This window comes from Sarcophilus harrisii, chromosome 2 (assembly GCF_902635505.1).
Source record: "Sarcophilus harrisii chromosome 2, mSarHar1.11, whole genome shotgun sequence".
In the NCBI taxonomy this organism is placed as follows: Eukaryota; Metazoa; Chordata; class Mammalia; order Dasyuromorphia; family Dasyuridae; genus Sarcophilus; species Sarcophilus harrisii.
In genome coordinates this window covers 247,844,799-247,853,827 of record NC_045427.1, presented here as the reverse complement: position 1 = coordinate 247,853,827, position 9,029 = coordinate 247,844,799, and positions in this window count along the sequence as shown.

Here is a 9,029-nt window from a genome sequence, read left to right as displayed (position 1 = left end):
TTCAATACATCATTTGCATAGCTCCCTAATTGAGAACAATCTTATATTCCCTACTGCTTGAGAGTACTCTTTTGCCTGTTTTGCAGGAAGAGAAATGGAGAAACTGGCGGTTTAGTTTATTTGCAAATCACACCAAAATTGCATTCTAGTCTTGGAGCTGCTGTCTTTGGGATTTCTAGCGGGGCTGTTCGTGGTGGCCAGAGAGCTTTTCTTTTCCCACGTCTGTGTAGACTATGCAGCTTGTTGGCTTGGTTCCTGTTACCTTGGTACCTTCAGGCTTCTGTGGAGTACACAAAGCTGGGTGGGTTGAGAAAAGCAGAGGAAAGAAGTATCAAGAAAAACTATTGAACAACTGCAGAATCCTGCTGTTGTCTATTGAAAGCTTGGCTCATTCCTTGCATTTTTCTTTTCACCTCCATCTAAGGATTTTAGGGGCAAATAATCCCCTAGATATGTTTCCATATCTAGGGGAAGAGAGATATGTTTCTCTGTTTCTTTTTGCCTAGAGGAATGAAGCTGAAACATAAATGAAATTTGTGCACCTACCATGGACAAAGGGCTGTGTTATATCTTTAGAGAGTACTATTCTGGAACAGCTGGCAGGAAATGCAATTAGTATTCCAGATTCAGCACCAACCTTGGGAATGGACTGCAGCTAGCTAAATTAATTATTTATTTGGACAATATTTGTCCTCTGGAGAGTGACTCAGCATATAGACTCTAAATAATTTACATTCAGGTGATGGATATCCAGTCCTTTACATACACACTGCTGTAGGCAAGAGCAAGGAGGAAAGGCAGAACCTATCTCAGAAATGATGATTTCTGATATATTCTAATGCCAGACCAGCCTTGCTGCATGGGCGGAGAGGGGGGAGAGAAGAGATTTTGCTCTTGGGTATATGCTGCCTGTGAGATGGTCAAGGTGAGACAGATAGGGGCCTGCCTAACAGAAGGAAATGATTTGAGAAAGAACCTTTAGATCCTGTGTTTCATCAACCAGAACTAGACCCATAACTTTTCAGAAATTCCAGGACTTTTTTCACAAGTCTTGCCGTAAGACTAGGAAGAAGCATGAGAAGGGCATAGGCCTCTGAAACAGCCACTGCAGTATTAGGCTTCTTGTGCAAAAATATGAAGATCTTGGGAAGATCTGAAGAGGGTACAAGAGGATTCTATGCCATCATCCCACTCCTCCCAGCTCTCTGCCCTTCCTGCCTTCTCCCCTACCCTACATCCCCATCTCTGGAATAAACTCTGTGGTGCATTTTTGAAAATTGGGGGATAGAGGTAGAAGTAAGGGGGAGGAGTTATGATGTAATGGGGAAATCGTTGTATTTGGATATCAGAAGACTTGTATTCCTATCATTGTTCTGCTATTATCTACTAGGGTGGGACCTTAGCTTCATCTGTAAAATTAGGGTTTAGGGAGTTGGACTAAATGATGCATTCTAATGGGAAAGATAGATATGTGCACATATATCTATATATACATATCTCTCTATATATATGTAGGTACACATATATGTATATATACATACCTACATACATACATAGGGAAGCACAGGTGGCTAACAGAAAAAGAAAATTGCCTTCTGCAGAAGATGGGGCACTGAATCCTGTGGAAACATGAGACCAGGAAGCAGAGCAAGCATGATGGTTAGCTAGGGTAAAGGCACAGAGGTGGGAGAATGCAGTAAGACATTATAACTGGATCTTCAAGACTTTGGAGGGGACTGATAAATAATAAGATTGGAGAGGGAGAAAGTGGCGAGGTTGTTCAGGACTTTAAATGCCAAACAAGAGGTAATATTTGATCCTAGAAGTAATAGGAAACCTGGAGTTTATTAAGATGGGGGGTAGAGAGGGACATAATCAGGAAAATCCCTTTTGAAGCAGTGTGGATGATGAATTGATATAGGGAGAGACATGAGGCAGAGAGATCAAACCAAAGGAGAGATTGCAGGGAGATATTAAAAAAAAAAAAAAAACTGGAGAGAGAAAAGGTCAGATGAGTGAGAAGGAGGTCAGAGCAATCTTAAATTGTAACAGGTCATTCAGAAGCAGCAGTTCTCTTCAAATACTTTTATCGTAACTTCCCTTGCATTCACACACTTGTGAAGACAAAACTAGAAATCTTAAATTTCTTTCTGTGGAGATTGAGTATATTACATCCTTTCCTAGATTGGATTGACAAAAGCTGGGTAAATACTGCTAAGCTGGTGACAGAGATTTTCCTTTCTTGCTCCACAACTCTGGTCCTGGGACAATTCATGAACAGTTTAGTTTTTACTATATTAGAACCTTACTGTGCTGAGGAGAACTGATAGGGAAACAAGGTTCCTGAGTAGAATGCATGGCTTCCTTTAACCTGGAATCTTAGAATTTAGAGCTGGAAGGGGTTTTAAGGATCATCTGGCTCAATCTTTTTATTTTACAGAAAAGAGGAGGGGAGGGAAGAAGGGAAAGAAAGGGAAAGAAGGGAGAAGGAAGGAAGGAAATGAGGGAGGAAGAAAGGACTGAGAAAGGGAGAAAGGAAGGAGAAAGGCTAAGGGAAGGAAGGGAGCACTAAGTGCCCTCTATGTGCCAAGCACTGTGCTAAATACTTTACAAATATTAACTCAATTACCCCAGAAAGTGAGTGTTATTCTACTACTATTAAATCTATTTTACTTTACATTTACTCAGGCTAATAAGTGCCTGAGGCTAGATTTGAACTCACTGACTCCAGTTCCAGTGTTCCATCTACTATATTCTACATAGCTACCTCTTTATTTACATAGATTTATTTACTTTATTTATATAGATTACATAATGCAGATTGTATATTTATACCGATATACAATTTATAGATGAGGAGAATAAGTCTCAGGTCTAATAATTCTCCCCTAGTCTGACAAGTATGAAGTAGGAAAACTAGATTTGATGTACCAAAGTGACTTAAAATCCAGTGCATTTGGCATTAAACCAGGCATAATGCAGGACTCTAAGTCTATTAGGAGATTTTAAGGGAGGTCACCTCTATACCCCATTCTTTTGGCGAGTTAATGGAAAGAAGGTTTTAGCTCATCTCCTAAGACTAGAGACCTTCTTAGGTAAAGGGTGGGGCAGTGACTTCTTATCAAAATTACCCGTTAGGCCATTTAGTTAGACCTCCTGCGAGCAGGGGCCGTGTAGCCTGAGGAGATACATACAAGTGACAGGATTTGAGAAAATAAAATTCCAAATGAAAAGTTCTAGATACCAAGAATTTATTTAAACCCAGGACCCACAAGCCAATAATAAGGGGAGTGACATAAACAGCCCTTTCATCAGGGGTTGGATTAAACCCTGCGTTAGGCTTCTGTCACTAAGGGTTTGGGTCTGGGCTTGCAGCATTCTTGTAACCATAGCAGTCAATTGTTGATTTGGTGCTATGGAAGCCACAACAGTAGCTCTGTTTACTAAGTGGAAGGAGCTCCCCTTGGGAGGGTTAGTTACCTTCTCATCCCTGCAGGGGAGAGTAGGAGGGGGGTAGGGGCTGATAGACAAGGCCCTGCCATCACCTGGCCTCAAAAGACCTGACCAAAAAACCTGCCATGAAAGCTTTGCCTGGCTCCCAGGAAGTTAGGAAAACCTGGGACCCTTCAGTAATTTCACACCAATTGTTCTTTTATTCTCTTTCCTCACCATCTAAGAGAGAGCTTAAACTCATGCTTCCTTTTCTCTGCAATCAGGAGCAAGTGATACATTGAGCAGGATTCTCATTTAAAATCTGCTCTCTAGGTCAAGGACAACAAATCAATTAGCCTCCATTTCCTCCAGGTACTGATCTAGACTTCATCTTTTCTTCTCATTGGGAGTCTTAAAGGAAAAGAGACTTGGAGTTCACCAGCCCCATGAACATATTTTCAGACTTTTTTGATGTATTGATCAGTAATGCTGATTTAAAAAAAAAAAAACCTTTAAAAATATATTGTTGAAGTTAACTGTATAAATATATATATATATATATATATAAATTGGATTTAATATATATTTAACACATATTGAATTACCTGCTATCTATGGGAGGGGGTGGAAGGAGGGGAAAATTTGGAACACAAGGTTTTGCAAGGTCAGTGTTGAAAACTTACTCCTGCATATGCTTTGTAAATAAAAAGCTTTAATTTTAAAAAATAGCAAAACAATAAAAATAAAACAAAAATATATATTGCTGAAACAAAAAGATTATGTGATAATCAATTGTGATATAGTTGGCTCTTTTCATTAATGAGGAGATACAGGCCAGACTTAGGATGAAGAGCCATCTGCATCCAGAGAGAGGACTATGGAGACTGAAGGTGGATCACAACATCGAATTTTCACCTTTGTGGTTGTTTGCTTGCTCGTTTTTTTCTCTCATTTTTTCCTCCCCTTTTGATCTGATTTTTCTTTTCTTTTTTTTTTATTTATTTATTTATTATTATTATTTTTTATTTATTTAATAGCCTTTTATTTACAGGATATATACATGGGTAACTTTACAGCATTAACAATTGCCAAACCTCTTGTTCCAATTTTTCACCTCTTACACCCCCCACCCCCTCCCCTAGATGGCAGGATGACGTAGATGTTAAATATATTAAAATATAAATTAGATACACAATAAGTATACATGACCAAAACGTTATTTTGCTGTACAAAAAGAATCAGACTCTGAAATATTGTACAATTAGCTTGTGAAGGAAATCAAAAATGCATGTGTGCATAAATATAGGGATTGGGAATTTAATGTAATGGTTTTTAGTCATCTCCCAGAGTTCTTTCTCTGGGCGTAGCTAGTTCAGTTCATTACTGCTCCATTGGAAATGATTTGGTTGATCTCGTTGCTGAGGATGGCCTGATCCATCAGAACTGGTCATCATCTAGTATTGTTGTTGAAGTATATAATGATCTCCTGGTCCTGCTCATTTCACTCAGCATCAGTTCGTGTAAGTCTCTCCAGGCCTTTCTGAAATCATCCTATTGGTCATTTCTTACAGAACAGTAATATTGATCTGATTTTTCTTGTGCAGCATGATAAATGTGGAAATATGTTTAGAAGAATTGTACATGTTTAACCTATTGCTTGCTGTCCAGGGGAGAGGAAGGATAGAGAAAAATTTGGAATACAAGATTTTGCAGGGGTGAAGGTTGAAAACTATCTTTGCATTATTTTGAAAAATGAAAAGCTATTATTAAATTAAAAAACTGAAAAAAATATATTGTTAGTTTGGAAGTGAAGGTCATGCTGGGTGAAATTATAGTGATATAAAAAAACCAAAGATATCAATTAAAATTTATCTTTTTAAAAGTTAAGTAGTGGTGGAAATATGTATAGAAAAATTGTACTTCTTTAACATATATTGAATTACTTGCCATTTAGAGGAGGGGGTTGGGGGAGGGAAAAAAATTGGAACACAAGGTTTTGCAAAAGTGAATGTTGAAAATTATCCATTGGCTAAGATGACAGGAAAAGATAATGAAGAATGTTGGAGGGGATGTGGAACACTGATGCATTGTTGGTGGAGTTGTGAACAGATCCAACCATTCTGGAGAGCAATTTGGAATTATGTTCATAAAGTTATGAAACTGTGCATATCCTTTGACCCAGCAATGTTTCTACTCGGCTTATATCCCAAAGAGATCTTAAAGGAGGGAAAGAGACACACAAAAATGTTTGTGGCAGCTGTTTTTGTAGTGGCCAGAAACTGGAAACTGAGCAGATGCCCATCAGTTGGAGAATGGCTGAGTAAATTATGGTATACAAATGTTATGGAATATTATTGTTCTATAAGAAATGACCAGCAGGATGATTTCAGAGAGGCCCCGAGAGACCTACATGAATGATGCTAAGTAAAGGAAGCAGAACTAGGAAATCATTATACAACAATATTATATGATGATCAGTTCTGATGGAAGTGGCTATCTTCAACAATGAGAGTTCCAAATGAGTTCCAATTGATCAGTGATGAACAGAACCAGCTGGCTACAGCCAGTGAAAGGACACTAGGAAATAAGTATGAACCACAATATATTTCCATTCTTTCTGTTATTGTTTGCTTCCATTTTTGTTTTTCTTCCCAGGTTATTTTTACCTTCTTTCTAAATCTAATTTTTCTTGTGCAACAAGAGAACTGTAAATTTACATATATATATATATATATATATATATACATACATACACACACACACACACACACACATATATATATATATATAGTATTTAACATCTACTTTAACATGTTTAACATGTATAGTACTACCTGCCATGTAGGGTAGGTGGTGGAGGGAAGGAGGGGAAAGGTTGAAACAGAAATTTTTTCAAGGGTCAATGTTGAAAAATTACCCATGCATATTTTTTTTTTTTTTTACATTTTAAAAGGGTTTTTATTGAAATCTTTTGTTTCATAGATCATCATAGTTTTTCTCAATATTTCTTCTCCTTTTCTTCCAGGGAGACATTTTCTCATAACAGTTTGTATTTTTAACAACAACAACAACAACAACAAAAAAGAAGTATAATTCAATATATTAAAAATGTCTGAAGTTTGTGCAAAGTGCAATGTGTGTGAACCTTTATCTCTGCAAAAAGGTAAGATAAGATTGTCTATGCTTATCTTTTTTATTATTATTATTATTATAGCTTTTATTGACAAAACATATGCATGGATAATTTTTCAATATTGACCCTTGCAAACACTTCTGTTCCAACTTTTCCCGTCCTTCCTCCCACCCCCTCCCCTAGATGGCAGCAAGTCCCATATATGTTAAAAATGTTAAAGTATATGTTAAATACATATTTATATAGTTCTCTTGTTGCACAAGAAAAATGAGATTTAGAAAGGTAAAAATAACCCGGGAAGAAACAAAAATGCAAGCAAACAACAATAGAAAACAATAGAAAGAGCATGCATATGTTTTGAAAATAAAAAGCTTTAATAAAAAATGTAGTGATGTAAAGCATATTAAAAAAAGAAATGGGTCAGTAAACTGATCAGAAGGATGCCTATAACTGCAAATTGAGTTAAAATTCAATATTAACATTATATATGTTCTATTGCATTTTAAATTTATTTTGTTAAATATTTCCCCATTATATTTTAAACTTGTTCAGAACACTCTAAGGAGCAGAGGTGGTTGTTTGACCCCTTTTTTATTTTGGGTTTGGGTGACTCATAAAACTATTGATATTATCAAAATAATTTTTAAATAATATTTTTCCAAATACTTGTAAAGATAGTTTTCAACATTCATTTTCCTAAAACTTTGTGTTCCAGACTTTTCTCCTTCCCTCCCTTCCCTTCCTTCTCCCCAAGATAGCAAAACATCTGATATAGATTAGATCATGCAACTCTTTTAAACATATTTCCATATTTGTCAAGTTGTGCAAAAGATCGGATCAACTACTAGAAAGAAACTACTATTAGATGTGAATTACTAGAAAGAAAAAAATTAAGCAAACACACAACTCAACAAAAATGAAAAGACTATTTTGATCTACATTCAGTCTTTATAGTTCTCTCTCTGGATATGGATGGCATTTTCCATCCTAAGTCTATTGGAATTGCCTTGAATCGCCTCATTGTTGAAAAGAGCCAATTCCATCACAGTTAATCATCCTTGTTGATGTGTACAATGTTCTCTCGGTTCTGCTCACTTCACTCAGTATCAGTTCATGGAAGTCTTTCCAGGCTTTTCTGAAATCAGCCTGGTCTTCATTTCTTTTAGTATTCCATTACATTCATATATCATCATTTATTCATCATTTCCCCAAATGATGGGCAGCCACTCAATTTCCACGAACATAAATATTACAAGCAATCAAGTTTGTAATTTCTCATGATGTGAACATTACTAACAATATCAGATCATTATTAGTTGTTAGTGTTCATTTGTGTCTAACTCTTTCTGAGCCCATTTGGAATTTTCTTGGCAAAAATCCTGGTGTGGTTTATCATTTCCTTCTCCAGTTCATTTTAAAGTTAAGGAACTAAGGGCAAACAAGTACACATAGAAAGTGTCTGAAGGGCATTTGAAATTAGTTCTTTCTAGCTCCAGTCCTGCTGTTCTCTCCACTCCACAACCTGGCTGCCCTAGATCATCTCTAGTACCTGATCCTATAGTTAGTTCTTTGCCTTCAGCAGTGGAGGCCTTTTCCTCCCACAAGTAAACCTTAGATGACTAGACTTGCATGAAATAAGCAGTGATATTTAGGCAGAAAATACACGTGCCTGATGATAGTGGATAAATGTCTCTGGGCCTTCCTTTGGTAGACCTCACCTCTCACAACAATGGAAAACCAAAGCGGCTTTCTCAAAATCACACCTGCTCCTGAGGCCCATATTGGGTGCTGCAGTGAAGAGTGTACTGGGCCTTATGTCTTCAGACACTTGCCGTGGCTGTGTAAACCTGGGCAAGTCACTTCATCCTGCTTGCCTCGGTTCTTCATCTGTAAAATGGCTGGAAAAAGAAACAGCAAGCCCATTCAGTATCTTTGCTAAGAAAAAGGGAAATGTGGCCACAAATAATGGCATATGACTGAACAATAACCCTCCCCCACAAGTGTGCATTTGGGAAAGCTGACAGCTCTGAGTAAGAGGCTGAAGGAAGAGCCTTCGGGGCTTGCCAGAGAATAGAGTGTCTCATTCCCTGTGCCAGCCTCACCCCCAGTCACCCCAGCGCTCCTTGCTTTCCAGCTCCAGCAGGCTGACTTCCCGGGGTTGGGCCCTCTGACAATCAATGACACATTTTCAGCTGGTGACCCAAGTGCCAACTTGGTAAGCAGTGGCTCCACGTCCAGGCTTGGCACTGGGCCCTCTGCTGTTCTCCTTCTGTATAGCAACTGGGACCAAGAGAGCTGAGCAGACACCTGTAGCTACCTGGGAGAATTCGGGGATCTGCATGCTGTACTTGGCAGAGACAGAGAGGCTTCCAGGCCCACCTGGACAATTGACGGCAGTACTCAGGGCTATCCCCAGGGGTCACACCGGGCCTCAGACTTTCACTCTCTTATATATACCCAAATC